Source organism: Hyperolius riggenbachi, chromosome 9, assembly GCF_040937935.1.
Source record: "Hyperolius riggenbachi isolate aHypRig1 chromosome 9, aHypRig1.pri, whole genome shotgun sequence".
Classification (NCBI taxonomy): Eukaryota; Metazoa; Chordata; class Amphibia; order Anura; family Hyperoliidae; genus Hyperolius; species Hyperolius riggenbachi.
Window position 1 is genome coordinate 66,104,900 of NC_090654.1, and position 23,718 is coordinate 66,128,617.

The 23,718-nt window shown below is 47.4% G+C and overlaps 1 long non-coding RNA gene across 1 annotated transcript; it reads left to right on the forward strand.

Moving 5' to 3' along the window:
- The first annotated feature begins 778 nt into the window (after positions 1 to 778).
- Positions 779 to 23,689, forward strand: LOC137532460 (uncharacterized). Its single transcript, XR_011023937.1, has 2 exons — positions 779 to 1,139; positions 23,447 to 23,689. It is a non-coding gene; the product is annotated as an uncharacterized lncRNA (long non-coding RNA).
- Positions 23,690 to 23,718: the final 29 nt, after the last annotated feature.

Sequence of the window (23,718 nt, forward strand, 5' to 3'; positions counted from 1 at the left end):
TCTTCGAGGCTCGGAAGCGATTAAGCGAAGTGCCTAGTGGGCGGGGTTAAGTCCTGCACGCGGAGCTGTAGAGCGAGGTAGTGACACCAGACTACAGAGTGGGGCGTGCTGGGAGTTGTAGTCGGCAGACAGTGGGCGGGGTTAAATCCTGCACGAGGAGCTGTAGAGCGAGGTAGTGACACCAGACTACAGAGTGGGGCGTGCTGGGAGTTGTAGAGATTAGTGATGGGAATTCCGGCTCTTCTCAGAGAATCGGCTCTTCTGAATCGGCTCCCATTAAAGAGCCGGCTCTTACGGCTCTCAATCGGCTCTTCATTAAATATCACTGGACACCACTCAGAATCGGAGTAAAAGCCCCGCCCCCGTCTCCATGACAACTCCAGACTGCTTCTCTGACTGGTGCAATCCCTCCTGCTCCTGCTCTGCCCCATACACTCCTACAAGCTGCGAGAGGAGGACTACATCTCCCAGCATGCCTCAGCGCCCTTTATCACAGAGCAAAGCAGAGCTGTGTGGGACGGCTGAGGCATCGGCAGGGCCGGATTTGTGGGCAGGCCTCCAAGGCACAGGACTAGGGCGACGAAATTAGCCATATACTGTGGGGCGGGTGACAGGTTAACAGTATCTGTCACCCTCCATGTGAAGCGACTACTGTCTGAGCCGCGCGCTTCGGCTCCACAAGTCTGCAGCCGCCCGCCCTGCTTTGCTCTGTGGCTGTCTGCCTGTGACTCCCAGCAGGTCGGCAAGGGGCGGCCGCAGTTGCCGGCTACAAGGAAGAGAGAGGACTAAGGACAGTGGAGTGAGGCTGCTGCCGAGTGAGAGCGAGCCTGCAGCAGCCAACAGGCAGACTCTCGTTTCGGAGTCCCAGGCAGCACAGCTTCTACTGACAGGCAGCGGGCGCATCTCTCAGCCCGGCTCCGCTGTCAATCAAGTCACGTGATGATACTATGCCACGTGACTTCAGCCTAAGCCAGGAGTGTGAAGTGTATGGGGAGGTCTCGCGGTTCCGCTGGCCCAGGCTGATGGATTAATGAGAGAGCCCCAGTGCACAAGCGCAGACCCCATTTCGTGCTAAAAGAAGTTTATCTGCTGTGCACAGTCTTCAGGGTGTCTCCTCCTTCAGGCTGCTATAAATGAAAGTAAGTCAACTTAAAGAGAATCTGTACTCTAATATTCTTACACTAAAAAGCATACCATTCTATTCCTTATTTTCTCCTGTGCCCCTCTGTGCTGTTTCTGCCACTCTCTGCTGCAATCCTGGCTTGTAAGTAAGCCAGGATTGCAGCAGAGAGTGGCAGAAACAGCATTGGATAGAAGCGATACACACCCTCTGCAGGCCCCCTGCACACTCTGAATGACTCACACACTCTGGATATGTGATCCTATTACAAGCTGGTTAGTTTGTTTGTAAACACTGCCTAAAACTAACCAGCTTGTAATAGGATCACATATACAGAGTGTGTGAGTCATTCAGAGTGTGCAGGGGGCCTGCAGAGGGTGTGTATCGCTTCTATCCAATGACAAGCAGCCCTGCACATTCCACACATTCAAAGCCTTAGCCCGACAGACACGACAGAGGAAAGATACATTGATTTATTACAGAGACAGTGTAATTAGGAAAGGCTGCAGTAAGCCCCAGCACATTAGAACAGGCATAGGAACTCATAGGATAGAAGAACTAAGGCTGAAAAAATTGTTACAGAGTCTCTTTAACGTTTCCTGCATATAAACACTAGTGGTGATGTTCGCTGTGTTCCCTCCCTCCAACCTTTAGAAACTAAATGTTATTTTAAAATGAAATTATATGGGGGGGCTTCTTACCAGTCCCCATCCTCTATCTCTCTGTCTTGCTCAGTCGCACTTAACTGCGCATGTGCAGTTTTGCCATGAGTCCTCAACCAATCGCGCTCCGATGGCATGGAGCGTCCTGTGCAAGCACAGTTCATTAAGACTGTATCTATGCTTGTGTGCAAGGCTCCCAGTCACAGGATTTGTAACTGTGGCCCTTTCCGGGATTGCACATGCACTCTGCCATGTGACTGGGCTGGATCGCGGACTCCTCTGCGGAAGAATGGAGGTGATCAGAAGAGCGACGATCAAGCGGACGGACTACAGGGGGCTGGAGGAAGCCCCAGGTAAGTATAAAACTGTTTCCTTTAAAATGCCCCTTAGACTGAAAAAAGGTTTTTTTTTATTTTACCTACCTGGAGTTCCTCCATCCCCTCATAGCCTTACAGGTCCCTTGTTTTCCTCTGTCTGTTATGTTGTGTCGCTGTCTCCCTCCGAAAGCTTGCCCATTAGACCAGTCGTGAGCTACTGCACATGCGTGGCTCAGGCTGTGTACCTCCTTAATTGTGCTCCTGCCGCTGGGTGCGTTCTGCGCATGAATAGAATGCTCCTAGCCAAGGGAGCACGATCAAGGAGTTGTGTGACCTGGCCCACACATGCGCAGTAGCCCACGACTTGTGATCTTTTAGGCGGAGAGTGACAAAACAGAATGGACCAGGCAGGAACCAAGGGACTTGTAAGGCTATGAGGGTCTGAAAGAAGCCTCAGGTAAGGTAAGTTTACTTTAAATTCACACTAGCTGATGGAGGTGCCACTTTTTTTCTGGGAATAGGGATGAGTGTTTCAATTGGTACCGCTGTTCTCATTGCTTCTGAACAGAACTCATATTGAACCTGATGTACACTGCGGAGGGTTGGTTAACTTGTCTTTGTCACCACCTCTGTGTGCTGCATTCGACGTTGCATTTTTGCTCTCCAACTACTTCCAGCTGTGAACAATGGAGTAGCTGGAGAGCTGAAATGTATGTGGAGGACAGTGCACAGAGGTGGAGACAAGGGTAAGTTAACTGACCCTCTGCAGTGCCGCATCAAGTTCAATTTGAGTTCTATTTTAAAGCATTCAGAACAGATGTACCAATCGTAACGCTCATCCCTAGTTGGGAGCATGATTTCACATCACACCACGGAGAGGACAGAACATGTGCTGGATGGAGCATTAAAGGGGTCCCAGCGCAGCAACAGAGGGGCCCCAAGCAAAGCAAAACAGAGGAGCCATCTACCTTATGGGTATTGGTATGGCTACTTTAAAATAAAGAAGTGAAACTTTACTTACCTGGGTTCCTTAGAAATCTATCTGTCCCATTGCTGAAGTTCCACTGTCCTGCAGGCTGCTGCTGTCCCATTCTAGGGACTGTAAGAAGTGTAAGTGAGTAAAGCTTCACATCTTTAGTTTACATATTCTGACAGAGATCCAGTTGGGACGGCTTGATGCTCACGCTCCTGTGCACGCTAACAAGCTGCACATACCAAATGCATGGAAGCTTGTCGGTTGGGGGGGGGGGGGGTTGGTGACAGTGGGAATTGGGTGGAGAAAAGTACAAATCCGGCCCTGGGCATCGGCTCTTTCAAAACTGAGAACCGGCTCTTGTTGTTCGCAGCAAAGAGCCGGCTCTTAGAGCCGGCTCGTTCGCGAACGACCCATCACTAGTAGAGATGGGAAGTTCGGATCTTTTCAATGATTCGAATCGGATCATTGAAAAGATCCGGATCTTTGATCCGAATCTCGGATCATTTTACTATCGAAGCATTCGGGGGTGAAATGACTAGCAGGACAGGAGAAGGGGAGGGAGGGTGGACACACAGAGAAGGGGAGAAGATGGACAGAGGGCAGGGAGTGGACAGAGAAGGGAGGAGGGACGAGCAGAGAGCAGAAATGTTTGCTTGCACACAATACCCACATGCTGCAATCATATGCTTTACATGTATTTCACCTATATGTTCATCTGTGTACTTTGAACGCAAACGTCAAACAGTGAAAGAAAGCATTCCCCAAAGCATTCCCAGAAGTAAAGTGCAGCTGTTTAGAGCAGTGCAGGAGGATCATATTGCACAGCAATCACAGTGCCTGCAAAGTTACTGAGCTGTGCTGAGCCAAAAGTTTCTAATGTGTTCACTGTGCACAACTACGGAACAGACAGCCTATAACAAGCAGCACATTATAGCCAGTATGTGTGCTCTACACAAATCTGGCAGTGGCACCGATGTCCCCTCTCTCTCATCTACCTGTCCCTGCAAGGCTGGCTCCCCTCCAACAGAGCGATCCATCTCAGCTCTGCTTCCAGGACCCCGCTGCCCGCTGAGAGGGGGCGTGTCGCTCCTGGCCCCGCCACTTTTGCGATCCGAATCACTCATTTTGATGATTCGGATGATTCGACTCACAAAATAGATTCGGATCAAAGATCCGAATCGTTCATGATCCGGACAACACTAGGGAGTTGTAGTCCTGATCCCGGCAGGCGGTGCTGCACCGTGACAGCTGCTTCCACAGGCGCGCTCTGAGGGGCCCCAATACCAGGGGTGAGTGCAGAGGAGGTGGTGTGCGGGGGAACCATCTGGAAGAGGGCGGTAGAGGCTCTGTGTTGCTAGCTGGTGACCACTGCGTGTTCCCATATGAACCTGGAGACCCAATGCTGCAACGTGAGAGTGCCGCCCACCTTTACAGGTCCCCTAAATTGGTTGTCAACAGCTTCAATCACCTGAGTGGAGAAAGAGCTCGTTTCCACTACAAGAAAGCATATTCGCATGCTAATTTCTGCACGCAAATTTGCATACGAATGCCAATTTGCGTGCATTTGCAGACTTTTTTTTTCATGTGAATCCGAATGTGTAAGTGAATTATTTGTATTATTTTCTTGTCCTCATTAACATACACATGCAAAAACACATTAAAACCATGCAAATGAGTAAACCGTGAGTGATTGTTAGGGCCCATTGACACTAGAGCGTTTTGCCGGCGATTTCAGCAAAATGCACAAACGCTAGCGCTTTTGAAAGCGCTAGTGAAATAAAACCCTATGGGCCCGTTCTTACTTGGGCGATTTGCGCTAATCGCCCAAAATCGCAAAACTCAAATGTGTAGCCTACACCATTTTCATGCGATTTCCCGGCGATCGCGTTTCAGTGCTATAGAAGCACTAAAAGCGATCGCGGGAAAATCGCCGCAGTGTCCACTGATTTTTCCGTGGGAAAATCACTCCCGCAAAACAATGGCAAAAATCTCTGGCGGTTTTCACTTCTAAGTGTGAATGGGCCCTAAGAGGTGTTTTTTTTTTTTTTCCTCCTGTGGGGGGAAAGCCAGGTACTTTTCCGTTAGCCAATAGCCGATAGGCTGCATCTAATGTATCCTAAAGGTGTTTGTGGCCAGCAGCCAACAAGGTGCAGTTCAGCCTCCTACGGAAAAGAGGTCTTTGGGCTTGTTTTCATCTGTGCGATTTTAGCCGCACTTTTGGAAACAGCGCAATGCACGATCGCAGGGACATCAGAAGTGCATACACTGCACTGTCTGATGTTTCCATACATGCTTTCTATTCACCACGTAATCCCAACGTATGGTTGCATGTATTTTAGTGCGTTAGTGCAACTATCCCAATCATTTTAAATGAATGGGATCGCAAGTGCATCTGGGAGAACCGTGATGCAATGCAGAACTGTGCATCACCACGCCCACCTGCGTTGAGAGTGAAAATGAGGCCTAACAGATTGCCAGCCACGCTGTTACTGCAAACTAGAAGAAGTAGCAGTGTATTGACTTTCATTGCGGCCATGCGGCCATGCGGCCACCACTGCTCCACGTGCGAAGTAGAGAATACTATTTCATGATCAGATCAGCATTATTACCACATTAAAGTATAATGATCAGAGATTTAGATTGTGGATTTCTGCTGAAACGGGTGATGAAATGAAGAAGTCAGACTGATCGGCAGTAAACTTTTTAGCTTGTGGTTCCTTTTATAAACATGGAAATCTGAATAGTGGTGGTGAACAGGCTGACTGCCCCCTTTCTAACTAATCCCCAGCCATGAGAAGAGCTTACAACCTAAAGTCCCTACCAAAGTGGTAAAGCCAGTTAAAGACAAAGACAAACACTTATATAGCGCTTTTCTCCTGGCGGACTCAAAGCGCCAAGTTAAGGCTCCCTGCACACTGCAAATCCGTTTTGCGATTCCGATTTTCCCTGAATACATTCAACAGAAAAACGGATCAAAAAATGCAGCATGCAGTAAAGATTAAAAATCAGCATAGGATGTAAAAACCGATTAAAAAGCGGAATCGGAATCGTATGCAGGGAGCCTAACCCCTCAGTATGTGTTTGGAATATGGGAGGAAATGGGATTGCACATTGATGACACGCGCTATCATGGGAAGCTTATACAATCTCCATGCAAATACTGTCCTTGCTTAAAGTAATATATGTATGTTGTCTCTGTGGGTTTTCTCCCACACCCCAAAAACATACAGATAAGTTAATTTGCTTCCCCCTAAACTGGCCCTAGACCACGATGGACATATGACTATGGAGGGGATGGGGATTAGATTGTGAGCTCGGATGACAGTTTGAGGCCTAATTCTGTGTGTTGCTATGGTGGGGGGAGGGCGTTGGAGTCGGAATCGGGGAGTTGAAGTCAGAGTAATTTTTGGGTACCTAGAGTCTGAAAAAATTAACCAACGCCTAATGAACATAAACTGTAATTACAGTAGAAAATATGATAAAATGTTCTATTTCTCATATAATAGGCATCATAAATAACTTGTGTATACCGTATATACTCGCATACAAGCCGAATTTTTGACCCCCAAAAAGGGGGTCAAAAGTTGGGGGGTCGGCTTGTATGCGAGTCTTCCCTGGTGGTCCGTGGTTCGCAGCCCTCGCTCCCCCCTCCCCCGCTGCTATTACTTGTTTCGCAGCGGCTTCCTCGTCCCCGGCGGCGCTTGATACTGATCGCCGCTACAGGGAGCCACGCTCTTTCCTGCCCCCTGCATCATCAGAGCAGCAGCGCCGGGCGCGCTGCTGTGATCTCTTCATAGAGGGATGAGAACGGAGAAGAGGAAGCGCCGCCGGGGATGAGGAAGCCGCTGCAGGTAATAGCAGCGGGGGGAGCAGGGCACTATACCGGCCACTACCTACCTACACTGGGTACTATACTAGCTATACTGGGGCACTACCTACCTATACTGGGCACTATACTAGCTAAACTGGGCACTATACTAGCTATACTGGGGCACTATACTAGCTATACTGGGGCACTACCTACCTATACTGGGTACTATACTAGCTAACCTGGGCACTTTACTAGCTATACTGGGGCACTACCTACCTATACTGGGGCACTACCTACCTATACTGGGCACTATACTAGCTATACTGTGAACTATACTAGCTAAACTGGGCACTTTACTAGCTAAACTGGGCACTATACTAGCTATACTGGGCACTTTACTAGCTATACTGGGGCACTACCTACCTATACTGGGGCACTACCTACCTATACTGGGCACTATACTAGCTATACTGTGAACTATACTAGCTAAACTGGGCACTTTACTAGCTAAACTGGGCACTATACTAGCTATACTGGGGCACTATACTAGCTATACTGGGGCACTATACTGGCTATACTGGGGCACTACACTAGCTATACTGGGGCACTATACTAGCTATACTGGGGCACTATACTAGCTATACTGGGGCACTATACTAGCTATACTGGGGCACTCTACTAGCTATACTGGGGCACTCTACTAGCTATACTGGGGCACTCTACTAGCTATACTGCGCACTATACTAGCTATACTGGGCACTATACTAGCTATACTGGGGCACTACCTACCTAAACTGGGCACTATACTGGCTAAACTGGGCACTATACTAGCTAAACTGGGCACTATACTAGCTATACTGGGGCACTACCTACCTATACTGGGCACTATACTGGCTAAGCTGGGCACTATACTAGCTAAACTGGGCACTATACTAGCTATACTGGGGCACTACCTACCCATACTGGGCACTATACTAGCTAAACTGGGACACACTGGGGGGATTACGCGGCCTGCACCAATCCAGCATTTCCTACCCCCGGCTTATATGGGGGTCAATCATTTTTCCCTGTTTTTTCATGGAAAAGTTGGGGGGTCGGCTTATATGCGGGTCGGCTTATATGCGAGTATATACGGTATATAGTAATAGCAGTGCTTAGTCCACACAAATGAAATAAACCAATTAAAAATAGTTACTTGTGCTGCTGCAATAAAGTAGTTGCTGTATTTTTAAAGTCAGATAAACATATCTGATAGTGACTGTATATCTGATGTGTACACAAGAATCTTTTATGCTGGGAATACACGATGAGACTTTTCAGTCGATTCACTGTCCAAGATTATTTTCGATCGATTTTCTTATCAATTTCCATTCACTTCTATGAGAAATCGATCAGAAAACAACCGAAAATAAGATCAGACATGTCGAAAATTATCTATCGAACCATCTATCTAGCAGTGGCTGGATAGTGTAATGGTTAAGGGCTCTGCCTTCGACACAGGAGACCTGGGTTCAAATCTCGGCTCTGCCTGTTCAGTAAGCCAGCACCTATTTCAGTAAGGAGTTTCTTGGGCAAGTCTCCTTAACACTGCTACTGCCTACTGAGTGCGCTCTAGTGGCTGCCTCGCAAGTGCTTTGAGACTGACAGGAGAAAGGCACTATACAAATACTGCCATTATTATTATCTATCTGCTGAAAAAAAATGATGCTAATCCTGCATTCAAAACTGCTAGTTGGGCATTGTTTATCTGCAACGGGCTACCTGAGCATTGTTTCTGACCAAGTCCATCCCTTCATGACCACCATGTACCCATCCTCTGATGGCTACTTCCAGCAGGATAATGCACCATGTCACAAAGCTTGAATCATTTCAAATTGGTTTCTTGAACATGACAATTAGTTCACTGTACTAAAATGGCCCCCACAGTCACCAGATCTCACTCCAATAGAGCATCTTTGGGATATGATGGAACGGGAGCTTCGTGCCCTGGATGTGCATCCCACAAATCTCCATCAACTGCAAGATGCTATCCTATCAATATGGGCCAACATTTCTAAAGAATGCTTTCAGCACCTTGTTGAATCAATGCCACATAGAATTAAGACAGTTCTGAAAGCGAAAGGGGGTCAAACACCGTATTAGTATGGTGTTCCTAATAATCCTTTAGGTGAGTGTACAGCAGCATTACTATGCAATTGTCAACCATTATTATTATTATTATTACTATTTTGTATTGAAGCACTGAAATATTCTGTAGCGCTTTATAGAGAATATGATTATACCAGAAACTGTCCTCAATGAAGCTCACAATCTAATCCCTGACATATTTACACTCAGATTTCACTACTCAAAAAAACACCCTGATCAGTGTTGTGGGATGCTGGAGGAACCAAACTGGTTGGAGGAAACTCACGCTACAATAGGCAGAACATACAAACTCCATGCACACTGGCATAATTACAAGGGGCTGTGAGAGGACCCGGCAGCTGGGGGGGGGGGGGGGGGACAATAATGACTAGGGAAGGTCAGTGAGATGCAAATAATTGAGTTGATGCAGGATTATGCAAAACTCCTGAGGGTAGGAACACAGAAGGGCAGTATAAGGCACCATTGACACTTAGAAGCGCAAAATGCCAGCAATTTTTGCGGGAGTGATTTTTCCACGATTTGATGTGGAAAAATCACTGGACAGTGCAGCGATTTTTCTGCGATCGCGTTTAGAGCTTCTTTAGCAATGAAACGCAATTGCCGGGAAATCGCCTGAAAATTACGCAGGCTACGTGTTTGCGTTTCGCGATTTTTGGCGATTTGCGGCGATTAGCGCAAATCGCCCAAGTAAGAACGGGTCCATAGGGTTTTAATACACTAGCGCTTTCAAAAGCGCTAGCGTTTGAGCGTTTTGCCGAGATCGCCGGCACAATGCTCTAGTGTGAATGGGGCCTAAGGGCTGGAACCCATTAGAGCGATTTTTTTTGAGTGTTTAGGGAGGTTTTCAGAACGCTAGCGATTTCCCTAGCGATTTCCCTAAACACTCAGCTAATGTTAATAAATGGGCTAAATTCCACTGGAGCGATTGTCCTTACTAAAACGCAGGACATGCAGCATGTTTAGCGTTCCAGCAATGTAACGGTATATAAACACTGCCGTAATCGATCCTCAGAAACTACACAGCGATTTTGCTAGCGTGCTAGCGTTTTGAAATTACTGCACACTGTAAAAAAATAAAAGTTAATTGAAAGGACCAATCAGAATTAAAAACGCTAATTGCAAATTGCTACACAATCGCTGGCAAAATGCTTACACCTTTTAAAATCGCTACCAAAATCACCAGAAAACACTCATGAAATCACTTACAAAACGCTCATTAAAAATGCTAGCGATTGCGATTAGCGATAGCACTTTGTAGCGGGTTCCATAGGCTCAGTTCCCACTTGTGCCAGACCAGCGGGAGCAGACAGTGTAATGTCCACTCCGGTGGTCCGGCTGCAGCCCGTGGTAGATGCGTTACCCCCATAGGCTATATGGTGGATGGCGTCCCCCTGCCTGGGATTATCGCGGACTGCAAAGAAGTGCAGCCCGCTTACTGCCACGGATCCCGTGGATCCATTGCAGCGTGACAAGTGTGACCGGCTCCTAATTATAAAATAGGAGCTGTTCACTCAATGAGCTGAGGACAGACAAAAAAATCTCCGCTCTAGTGGGAACACAGCCTCGGGGTCAATAAACATTGAGTACTAGGAGCAGATTTGTGGAGGTAAACCCTCACACAACATGGAGGTGGTAAAATTGATCAGCGATTGGCCAATCAAAATTTTAAGTGTTTTATTAAGCATGAAAGCATTTAAAAAAGGAAGTAAATAATAATAATAATAATAATGTATAGAGTTATTGCACAAAATTGGCCATATACACCTAGTACCTCTCAGTTGTATAAATGATTCTTTATTAAACATATAGAACTGCCGGTATACACCTTTTACGACCAAACTACAGACAGTATTAAAAACCTATTTCTGCGCAGAAATTAGAACAATAAAACCAAGGAGCCATCCCACATTTCCCCTAGATCAATGCTCTAGGCTTGTGTGCACGGAGTCTGTCATAGACTCCTCTGCTCCATGCGCACAAGCCCAGTCCACCCACAACTCACACACGACCCTGCAAAGTGCAGCAAGCAAGCGTTAGTCGGAATAGAGGGGTACCCCTCTATCCCGACTTAGGCCTCTTGCACACTGCACGCGATTCAGATTCAGATTCCGCTTTTTTAATCAGTTTTTACTTCAGATTCAGATTCCGATTTGCAGTTTGCTCCCTGCACACTGCAAATCGGAATCTGAATTGGATGTAAAAACATTAAAAAGCGGAATCTGAATCGGAGTCGCGTGCAGTGTGCAAGAGGCCTAACGCTTGCTTGCTGCACTTTGCTCTATAACACAGGTCTGTAGTTTGGTCGTAAAAGGTGTATACCGGCAGTTCTATATGTTTAATAAAGAATCATTTATACAACTGAGAGGTACTAGGTGTATATGACCAATTTTGTGCAATAACTCTATACATTAATTTATACTGGCTGCACCAATTCACCAGTTGTTTATATAGCAATATAAAGTGAGCAACTTTGAACATATGTGCTGCAGTTCCATGGCAAACTCCTAGCTCTTCGAAATAATAATAATAAGCCTGGTACACACTTTCAATTATGATTGGCCAATTACTGACCAATTTTACCATCTCCATGTAGTACGAGGGTCAACTGATATTGAATACAATGAGCAGATTTTGTAGGTAAGCACTAATACTACACAGAGATGGTAAAATTGTGCTATATTTTGTTTAAAAATAATGTTTTATTAAGTTATAAATCATTAAATAATGTGTATGAAATCGGCAATTGTAAAAACGTTAATCTTCCCTGTTTAAAAAGTGAAATGTATAATAACGTTTTATAAAAGATTAAGAATTTTACTAAAGCTATACCTAACCCTACTCTCATACAGAACCATCCCTGTTCCTACCCCTAACCCCTAGACCCCCCAGGTGGTGCCTAAACCTAAGACCCCCCTGGTGGTGCCTAAACCTAAGACCCCCCAGGTGGTGCCTAACCCTAAGACCCCACAGGTGGTGCCTAACCCTAAGACCCCACAGGTGGTGCCTAACCCTAAGACCCCCCTGGTGGTGCCTAACCCTAAGACCCCCCTGGTGGTGCCTAAACCTAAGACCCCCCTGGTGGTGCCTAACCCTAAGACCCCCCTGGTGGTGCCTAAACCTAAGACCCCCCTGGTGGTGCATAAACCTAAGACCCCCCCCCCCCCCCCTGTGATAAGCATTAATAACGTTTGAAAAAAATATTGTGCTGTTTTTCGTTTAAAAATAATGTTTTAAAAAAGATTGTACTGTTTTTCGTTTAAAAATAATGTTTAAAAAATTATAAATCATTAAATAATGTGTAATCATGAGAAGCAGTTATAAAACAGTAAAAGTCTCCGGGCGCCACTTGTAAAACTTTATCTTTCTCCGGCGCCCTTTTTTCCTTTTGGGCGCCCATTAAACGATATTTATTATGGGAGTGAATGGCGGCGCCCTTTTTGTCCACTTGCCTCAGGCGCCCGAATTTACTGTTTCCGCCTCCATAGTCTTCTCAGTTGTCCTTAAAGAGACACTGAAGCGAAAAAAATATATATGATATAATGAATTGGTTGTGTACTATGAATAATTACTAGAAGATTAGCAGCAAAGAAAATATTCTCATATTTTTATTTTCAGGTATATAGTGTTTTTTCTAACATTGCATCATTCTCTAATATGTGCAGATTACACAACACTCAGCATTCAAAATGATTCTTTCAGAGCAGTCTGTGAACTAATGACCTCTCCTCTGGCAGAGGAAAAGTAAAAAATTAACTAACAGTTGAGATAATAAAAGTCAGAAAACAGCCCTCTCCACGACTTTGAAAGTCGTAGAGCTTAATGGCTTTTTTATATAGAGATAACAACTGGAGTTTCTTAAATCTTCCTGTACTGGCAACAATTTGACTGATGTATCTGATCTTAATGTTTTATTTCTTAGCTGTACTACACATACAAATCATAAGATCATAATTTTTTATTCGCTTCAGTGTCTCTTTAAGAGCCCTTTCACAGGGGCAGCTGACAAGAGGTGAAGTCACCGCCTGCCAGCTGTTCTCCTGAATCTGAGCGCCATTGCCGCCTTGTAACAACGCCGTGTGTCAACACTTGACATGTGCGGTGTTACAACCTCTGCAATTCGGCTGCATTTAAAGTGCACCCGAATTGCACCAGCGGGTGGCAGAACTGTCCTTCCTGTCCCCTGCATTTCTGTTCGGGTGTCAGTGGAAATAGCCAAGCTCTATTTAGCAGGCGCAGATGGCTCTCGTCTGTTTAGTTGGGCAAAACAGATTGGGCTTGGCTATTTTGGCTAAAGCTCGAGAAGCTGCAGCTACTGGCTGCAGTAATAAACTGAATTACACCAGCAACAAGCATGCAGCTAATCTTCTCAGTTCTGAGAATATTGTCAGAAACCCCTGACCTGCTGCATGCTTGTTCAGGGTCTATGGTTGAAAGAATAAGAGGCAGAGGACCAGCACGGCAGCCAGGCAACTGGTATTGCTTAAAAGGAGAGAAATATGGCAGCCTCAAGATTATTCTCACCTCAGGTTCCCTTGAAAAGTGCAACGCAAAGACAGTGGGCCCAAGTTTTGGTGACCCTTTCCCCAGAAAATTCACATAATTGTGCAGGTTTTCTTAAGAAAATACAAATCATGTCGGCAGATATGCCCAGAAAATACGTGCAATCATGTCGGCAGATATGCCCAGAAAATACGTGCAATCATGTCGGCAGATATGCCCAGAAAATACGTGCAATCAAGTCGGCAGATATGCCCAGAAAATACGTGCAATCATGTCGGCAGATATGCCCAGAAAATACATGCAATCAAGTCGGCAGATATGCCCAGAAAATACGTGCAATCAAGTCGGCAGATATGCCCAGAAAATACGTGCAATCAAGTCGGCAGATATGCCCAGAAAATACGTGCAATCATGTCGGCAGATATGCCCAGAAAATACATGCAATCATGTCGGCAGATTTGCGCAGAAAATACATGTAATCATGTGGCAGACCTGCCCAGAACATACACCTGCTAATATAAATAAAAAAACAAAAACATTTACTCACCTGCAGCAGCAGACCTCCTGTCCCAGCCTCCATCCGGCGCGCAGCTCCCATGGGTGGTTGGGTGGATAGGTAGCCTGGTGGGTGGGTGGGTGGGTGAGTGGGTGGGTTGGTAGCCTGGTGGGTGGGTGGGTAGGTAGCCTGGTGGGTAGGTAGCCTGGTGGGTGGGTAACTAGCCCGGTAGGTAGGTAGGTAGCCGGGTGGGTGGGTAGGTAGGTAGCCTGGTGGGTGGGTTGGTAACTAGCCCGGTAGGTAGCCGGGTGGGTGGTTAGGTAGGTAGCCTGGTGGGTGGGTAGGTAGGTAGCCTGGTGGGTGGGTAGGTAGGTAGCCTGGTGGGTGGGTAGGTAGCCTGGTGGGTGGGTTGGTAACTAGCCTGGTAGGTAGCCGGGTGGGTGGTTAGGTAGGTAGGTAGCCGGGTGGGTGGGTAGGTAGCCTGGTGGGTGGGATGGTAACTAGCCCGGTAGGTAGCCGGGTGGGTGGTTAGGTAGGTAGCCGGGTGGGTAGGTAGGTAGGTAGCCGGGTGGGTGGTTAGGTAGGTAGCCGGGTGGGTGGTTAGGTAGGTTGCCGGGTGGGTAGGTAGGTAGGAAGCCTGGTGGGTGGGTAGCCGGGTGGGTGGGTAGGTAGCCTGGTGGGTGGGTTGGTAACTAGCCCGGTAGGTAGCAAGGTGGGTGGTTAGGTAGGTAGCCGGGTGGGTAGGTAGGTAGCCGGGTGGGTAGGTAGGTAGGAAGCCTGGTGGGTGGGTAGGTAGCCGGGTGGGTAGGTAGGAAGCCTGGTGGGTGGGTAGGTAGCCGGGTGGGTAGGTGGTTAGGTAGCCGGGTGTGTAGGTAGGTAGGTAGCCGGGTGGGTAGGTGGCTTGGTGGGTGGGTAGGTAGCCGGGTGGGTAGGTAGCCGGGTGGGTGGTTAGGTAGTCGGGTGGGTGGTTAGGTAGGAAGCCTGGTGGGTGGGTAGGTAGCCGGGTGGGTAGGTAGGTAGGAAGCCTGGTGGGTGGTTAGGTAGTCGGGTGGGTAGGTAGGTAGGAAGCCTGCTGGGTGGGTAGGTAGCCGGGTGGGTAGGTGGTTAGGTAGCCGGGTGGGTAGGCAGGTAGCCCTTTGAGTAGCTATCCGGGTGGGGGGCCCGACTCCTATCCTCCCCCCCTCCCGATATGCGCGGCGGGAGAGCGAGCGAGCAGCAAATGCAGGAAGTCTTCAGGGCTCTCCAGGCAGACGCTAGAGGCCCAGCCGCTTAGTCTCCAATATGTCTCCAACTTGGAGACATATCAGAGACCAAGCGGCTGAGCCCTCTAGCGGATGCCTGGAGACCCGGATTTGCCGCTCTCCCGCCGTGCATACCGGGAGGGGGGCCCCCGAGGTGAGGGAGGGAGGGAGGATAGGAGTCGGGGCCCCCCGGGGGAAGAAAATAATAAAAAAAAATATTAAAAAAAAAATACTTAATGGGCCCCTGAAGAAAACGGTACTTCAGGGGCCCTCGTGCGGCGGCACGGCCTGCACGGCCGTATGTCCGCCACTGTCTGGTAGATCTTGTTTCTCAGCAGTTTTCTCCTTCCAGTTCTCCCAATAGGTTTGGTGACAGGTAGTGATAAAATAAGCATGAACTACAGGGCATGATAACCCTGACTCCTTTAAATGGTGGGCAGACCACCAACTCCTTTTAGTTAAGAATTTTCTGACAGGCAGAGGCCTCCTCTCTTGGGCGGACATCAAAGATAAATACAGCCCTCCCCCACAGGAATACTTTAGATTTCTACAGATCAAGCACTGGATCTCTACGCTCATACGGGATAAAGAACCTCCACTTTTGACCTCCTTCTTTGAGAACATGTGCCTTGGAAATCCATCTGTCCCCGGTTCAATCTCACTAATTTACTCCAGGCTCTCCCGCCCGGAATCTGCTAGGCTGCACTCCTACATTTCGGGTTGGGAAAGAGAACTAGGCCAACATAGAGACAGAGAGGAATGGTCAGACTGCTGGTCTCGCATAGCTAGCTGCTCTACAAACGTGTACGCTATGGAATCTGCATATAAAGTACTATCTAGGTGGTACCTAGTCCCATCTAGACTTCATAAACTCTCATCTGTCATTGACTCAACATGCTTCAGAGGCTGTGGAAGGGAGGGCACAATGTACCATATCTGGTGGCAATGTCCACGCCTTACCCGTTTTTGGAGCAGGATCTTTGGCCTCTTACAATCCCTCTTCCACATTACCATAAGAAAAGACCCATGGCTGGCCCTCTTCCACGGTAAAATTTCTGGCCTCACAACTACTCAAAACAAGCTTGCTGCCTTCCTCTTCTTATCAGCTAAAATGACCATAGCAAAGAATTGGAAAAAGACGCCCTCAAATTTTTCTGAGGTCAAGGCACGTATGTCTGAATTTATGGTTAATGAAAAATTAACAAGCATCTTGCGTAATACACATAATAAATTCCTCCGCATATGGCAGCCCTGGATAGATTTTGAATACCCAGGTATGGACGCCAATCTATTCACAACATACTGACCTCCTCTGGACTCCTTCGGACTCTACTCTTCTTCCCCCTCTCTTGTCTCTCCCTCCTCTCTTTCTTTTCTTCTGCCTCTTCTATTCTTTCTCTCCTTGTCGAGGCCCTTGGTCAAGGGTCACGGAACAAGGAGGGTGAGCGGGTGTTTAGCCCTTCTCCCCCCCTTCTAGCCCTACCCGTGAAAAATAGGCCCCCAGTACTGAATGCTGGGGAACCTCTCAGGACCGAGTTCTATGTTCTTGTTCACTGTTTAGAGTTAATGTTGTACATGCCACATGCTCAGGTTTGTCCTTTCTGGTATATGTTGCCAGAGGCTGCCAGTCTGTTTCAAACCATGTCTTGCCCTTTTTATGTATAGCTTATGTACAACTGTTTGACATTGTTCTTTTATGTTGTATTACTTTTATAAAATCAATAAAAATATTGATACCAAAATAAGCATGAACTAGAAACAGCCTCTAAGGGCTCGTTTCCACTAGTGCGGCGTGCCCTATGGCAGAGTTCCCCCGCGCGATTTGCCTGCGGGGAAACTCTGCGGATTCGAGGCCCTGAGTGTAAACCGCTGTGAAGTGCTACGGAAGATTTCAGCGCTATAAAACACTCGTATTACAAATGATTATTAGTAGGGATGGTCAGTGAAATGCAAAGGGCCTGATTCACAAAGCGGTGCTAACAGTTAGCACCCTGGTGAAAAGCCCTTTATCACGCCTAAACTCAGTTTAGGCATGATAAGTTTAGGTGTGATAAGTTTAGGTGTGATAAGTTTAGGCATGATAAGTTTAAGCACCAACTGCATTAGCACCGCAGTGCACAGCTGATCAAAAGTTTTGCGCTGCAAAGTCTGGTGCACTTCGCATAGAGTTTAATGGCGCTGATTTGCGTGCGGGACTTTGCGCGCTATCTACACTTATCTAAACTTATCACGCCTAAAGTTAGCACACCTAAACTTACCACACCTAAACTTATCACTCCTAAACTGGCTTTTCACCAGCGTGGTGCAATGGTTATCATGCCTAAAGTCTCTAACTGGGTTAGCACCGCTTTGTGAATCGAGCCCAAAGAGTTGATGCAGTTATGCACATTTTTATGAAAATGTGTGCAGCTTCAATATGCGCCAATCAAACCCCTCCTGTTTCATTCAATTGGTTCCAAGCTGCATACATCTGCATCAACTCAGAATCATTTGTTTCTCATTGACCATCCCTAATTATTAATAGTATATAGGTATGTGCTGTTTTCATTATTAGATATTATAGATACTATGTAGACCTGTGCAGCCCTCAGCATATCTGATTATTAGTAGTGTGTAGCTGTGGCTAGCTATGGGCTATGGGCCCCAGTGCAAACTTTACACTGCCCTTCCCCCAGCACTATATGTGTAATAATCACATGATAATGATGAACAAAACCAGTTCTCCAATTACAACCGCTTTGTGGGAGGTGTAAAGAGATGAAAAGAAATGCTTTATTATTGATTACCACTAGTCAAAGCACATAAAGAGGTGATCATTACCAGCATAGCATCAACAGAGAGCTAATGCAGGGACTAGAGGAGGGCTCCTTAGGTCCAGGGGCCCTAGTGCAACCTCTGCTACCCCTACTGCTACACCACTGCTATGTTGATATGTGTGACCCACAGGTTAACAAATTAGTAGCAGTGTGCAGATATGTGCGGCCCTCAGTTAACAGATTTGGTACCCATGGGGCCCTCGAACATTTAGCCCTCTGCCACTCTGGCGTTTCCTGTGCCTGCTTTGAGTTGTAGCCATCTTGCAGTGCATGCTGGGAGTTGGACTTTCTCACCATCGGTTGTCTGAAGTTTGTTAATCCATTAGGAGAAGTAAAAGAGGAATATCCAAACTGAACTCCCAACCAGGCCCGTTTCTAGGGGCCATGTAGCAGTGCGGCTGCCCTGAGCACTATTGGGAGGAGGGCGCTGTAATGGAGGGCTCTCCCCGGGTTGCCCTCCGTGCTCCCCCCTCAGATGCAGAGTGATTGCAGCAGGGAAGTGCTATAAATAGCTACTCACCTCCCTGCAGCGTGTGTATCAGCGTCTATGCAGAGAGGAGACCGGCGGCAAGTGAGTGATTGAAACCAGGGAGGTGAGTCACTATTTACAGCGCTTCCCTGCTGCAATCACTCTGAATCTGAGGGGGAAGCACGGAGGGTGGCCCGGGGAGAGGAAGGGAGGGAGAGGTTGGGCTGCCCTTCCCGCGGCTCCCCCCTCCATTATGGGGGGGACCTACCTACCCACCTACCTAACCTACACTGGGGCCCTGGGGACAGCTACCTAATCTAAACTATACTTGGGGGGCACCTACCTAATCTAACCTATACTGGGGGGGGGCAGCTACTAATCTAACCTATAATGGGGGCAGCTACCAATCTAACCTATACTGGGGGGCAGCTACCTATCTAACCTATACTGGGGGGCAGCTACCAAACCTATACTGGGGGGCAGATACCCAACATAACCTATACTGGGGGGCAGCTGCCTATCTAACCTATACTGGGAGGCACCTACCTAATCTAACCTATACTGGGGGGCAGCTACAGTACCTATCTAACCTATACTGGGGGGCAGCTACCAATCTAACCTATACTGGGGGGCAGCTACCTATCTAACCTATACTGGGGGGCAGCTACCAAACCTATACTGGGGGGCAGATACCCAACATAACCTATACTGGGGGGCAGCTGCCTATCTAACCTATACTGGGAGGCACCTACCTAATCTAACCTATACTGGGGGGCAGCTACAGTACCTATCTAACCTATACTGGGGGGCAGCTACCAATCTAACCTATACTGGGGGGCAGCTACCTATCTAACCTATACTGGGGGGCAGCTACCAAACCTATACTGGGGGGCAGCTACCCAACATAACCTATACTGGGGGGCAGCTGCCTATCTAACCTATACTGGGAGGCACCTACCTAATCTAACCTATACTGGGGGGCAGCTACAGTACCTATCTAACCTATACTGGGGGGCAGCTACCAATCTAACCTATACTGGTTATACAATGAACAGAGGCGCCAAAAGTATAAAATTAGATTAAATGAGCCTCTGAGGTGCTTAACTTGAATCCTTGTGCAGATCGCTTGATACTCCTCCCTGTATTGCCTGATGAAGTGGGTTTGAGCCTGCGAAATGCGTTGCAAATTTTTTTGGGGAGTTTCTAATAAATGTGTTTAACTGTCTAAATCGCAGTCGTTGTCGTGTCTGCTTGAGGGAGGTAAGACCACAACTTCCTCCTTCATTTTTGCCATTTGAGTTGGTTTTTAAGCTCAATTAATCTAATTTTATACTTTTGGCGCCTCTGTTCATTGTACACAATTTCGAGTCCACCCTTGGTGGAGGGTTGCTACCCTTTTTTCCTGTCTACAGAGAGCGACTTCTTATTCCTGAGTGGGGTCAGTATAATACGACACCTGCCTTTACAGTGGTTGCCTGCTGGTGACCCTGACTTGTGAGTATCTAGCAATACAAATTTATTGCCACCTTATCCAGTACGTATAACACTATTGGGGCTCTTGGTGTTCCCTGTTTTTATCTCTTTGTAACCTATACTGGGGGACAGCTATCTAATCTAACCTATACTGGGGGACAGCTACCTAATCTAACCTATACTGGGGGGCACCTACCTAATCTAACCTATACTGGGGGGCAGCTACCTATCTAACCTATATTGGGGGGCAGCTACCTTACCTATACTGGGGGGCAGCTACCTAACCTATACTGGGGGGCACCTACCTAATCTAACCTATACTGGGGGGCAACTACCTATCTAACCTATACTGGGGGGCAGCTACCAATCTAACCTATATTGGGGGGCAGCTACCTATCTAACCTATACTGGGGCACCTACTTATCTAACCTGTATTGGGGGCACCTACCTACCTAGCTAGCCTATGCTGGTGGCAACCACACTGGCTACCTATATTGGAGGCACCTACCTAACTTACCTATACTGGGGGTACCTACCTATCTAACCTATGCTGGGGGCAACTATTCTGGCTACCTATATTAGAGGCACCCACCTAGCTAACCTGTACTGGGGGCACCTACCTATCTAACTTATACTGGGGGCGCCTGCCTTTGTAACCTATGCTGGGGCAACTATACTGGCTAACCTATACTAGGGGCAACTATACTGGGGCACCTATGCCTGGCTACCTATACTGTGGGGACCTATAGCTGGCTACCTATACTGGGGTACTTATTCCTGGCTACCTATACTGTGGGGACCTATACTGAGTTCAACTAGACCTGGCTAAGTTATACTGCGGGCACCTATACCTGGCTCCGCAGGGGGAGGGGGGCACGCAATTTTTACACCCTCGCCCTGGGTGCATTTTAGTCTAGAAACTGCCCTGCTGCCAACACTAATGCAGTAATAATATTCAACGCTATGCAGAAGCTCAGGCTGGACCCGCTCTACAGTTATTCCATTTGGATTCCATTAGAAGCACAGTAGAGTCATTATAAGGTTACATGAGTTCTAAAATATTATTCAATCTGCACTCAGGGCTGGTGCACACCAAGCGGCTTTTTGGGCGTTTTCAGATCCGCTTGCGGCTGCGGATCTGCTTGGTCAATGTATCAATGGGGTGGTGCACACCAGAGCGGGAGGCATTTTGCAGAAACGAAAAATGCCTGGGTGAGGCATTTTTTGGATTGTGGATGCGTTTCTGCCTCAATGTTAAGTATAGGAAAAACGCAAACCGCTCTAAAAAACGGCACTTCAGAGCGGTTTGCCAGGCGTTTTTGTTACAGTAGCTGTTCAGTAACAACTTTACTGTAACAATACAGGAAATCTACTACACCAAAACCGCTAGACAAAACCGCAAAACGCTAGCTGAAACGCTACAGAAAAAGAAGAAAAAGCGTTTCAAAATCTGCTAGCATTTTGCGGATCTGCTAGCGGGTTTTGGTGTGCACCGGGCCTCAACTAGTGAAAGCAGTTGATGGTAAATTATAGTAGACAGCAGCGCCCCCTTGTGTCTGTCCTGGAAACTATTCATCTCTCCCTCTGTAATGCTGAATACACACGGTGCGTTTGCGCACTCGATTTTCCCGTCGATTCGTTTATTTCCAACATGTCCGATTTGGATTTCGATGGGTCGTTAGGTCGATTCGGCATACTTTGCATGCGAATCGACCTAACGATCCATCGAAATCCAAATCGGACATGTTGGAAATAAACGAATCGAGCGGGAAATCGAGTGCGCGAACGCACCGTGTGTATCCAGCATAATAGTGTACACAGTTCCCCAATGTTTACTCACCTCTATTTCCAGGCTTCAGCACACTTGAGGCAACTGATAAAACAGATACTTACCACAGTAGCTGGAAGCCTCTGGGTGGGCTAGAGGCTTCCCAGAGCCTGGCAGAGCTCACCATTCCAGCACAGGCTCTCTCTTCATCTTCTGGCCATGAACAAGCGCATCCAGACTGAGCATGCCCAGTAGAATGAAGCCTCTCAGGCAGGACATTTTCCTCTTTGCATGAATGCTTCACAATACTGGGCATGTGCAGACCTCACTCATGTATGCCCATGTGCTTATCCTTTGCTGGGAGCGCGGCCATAGGAAACCTATGTGTCTAGTGCAGTGATCTGCAAACTTGGCTCTCCAGCTGTTAAAGTGATCCTTAAAGAGAACCAGAGACAAACTAATTGAAAGCTTTTATACATACCTGGGGCTTCCTCCAGCCCCATAAGCACGGATCGCTCCCACGCCGCCGTCCTCCGCTGCCTGGATCTGCCGGTACCGGGTCCCGTCATCACCGCCAGTCGGCCGCGGCCAATTGTCCGCATCACAGGGGCTCCCGCCATATACTTACGCGTGCGGGCGCATACTGCGCAGCCGCATGTGTAAGGGTATGGAGGGAGCCCCTGTGCATGCAGAAAATCGGTTGCGTCCGCCGGAAGTGACGAGACCCGGTACCGGCGATAGAGGAAGCGAAGGATGGCGGCATGGGAGCGATCCGTGCTTATGGGGCTGGAGGAAGCCCCAGGTATGTATAAGGGCTTTTTAATTTTTTCAGTATTGTTCATCTCTGGTTCCCTTTAAGTAAAAAAAAAAAAAAGAGAGCTTTACTCACCTGGGGCTTCCAATAGCCCCCTGCAGCTGTCCGGTGCCCTCGCCGTGTCCCTCCGATCCTCGTGTCCCTGCCAGCAGCCACTGCCGGTTTCGGCAACAGCCGCCGACAGGCTGGGAACGCGAGTGATTCTTCGCGTTCCCAACCACAATTGCGCCTTCTATGCTGCTATATGCTTCATGCTATATGCACTTTAAATAACTACAAGTCCCACAATGGATTACAGGAGTCTGACAGCCACAGTCATGGTTCAAAAAGGCAAATGCATTGTGGGACTTGTAGTTCCTTAACAGCTGGAGAGCCAAGTTTGCAGATCACTGGTGTAGTGTGAGTGTAATAGGTATAGAGAGACCCTGTGCTGGAAGCGTACAAGAGAAGTCGCCGCCGGGAGACTTAGGCGCAGGATACAGCCAATATACGGCTTACTCTGCTCCTGCACAAGTCCCGGCAGAGTTAATTACTATTCCCCCTCCAGATCAGCACTCGGGCTTCGAAACTCGCCTTTCAGTTGCATTCCATACCTACAGAAGTGCAGGCTGGGGATAATGCCCAGCTAATAGTGAAATAAAGCATATGTGGTATCATTTTCATCAGGAAGAACAAAAGAATATGTTTATATGTATTTTATAACTGTGGGGCTTGTCATGTGAAAATCAGAAAGGGTGAAACCTGAAAAAAAAAAAGTGTACTATTTGCATTTGTCAATTTTTCCTACAAAAATGCTTATTGAGAAAATAATTCTTGGACAAATTATTACCCATAGAAAGCCTAGATTGTCCCAAGAAGAACAATATATATCACTTGGATGTTACAAGTAATGAAAAGATAGTACTTCCTAGAACTGAACAATTGTGGAACAATCCCAGAACATATCCCCACAATCAGCTTCTGGCATCTTGCACTTTGGTCATTCTCCCAAGTCGGAATCCTGGATCTTCTGCAATGTTTTTGGAGAAAGTTATGTCTGATGTATAAATAAATTATGGTTAAATGAGCTTGTTGAAAACTGAGAGAGATATACGTTTTAATGTGAAG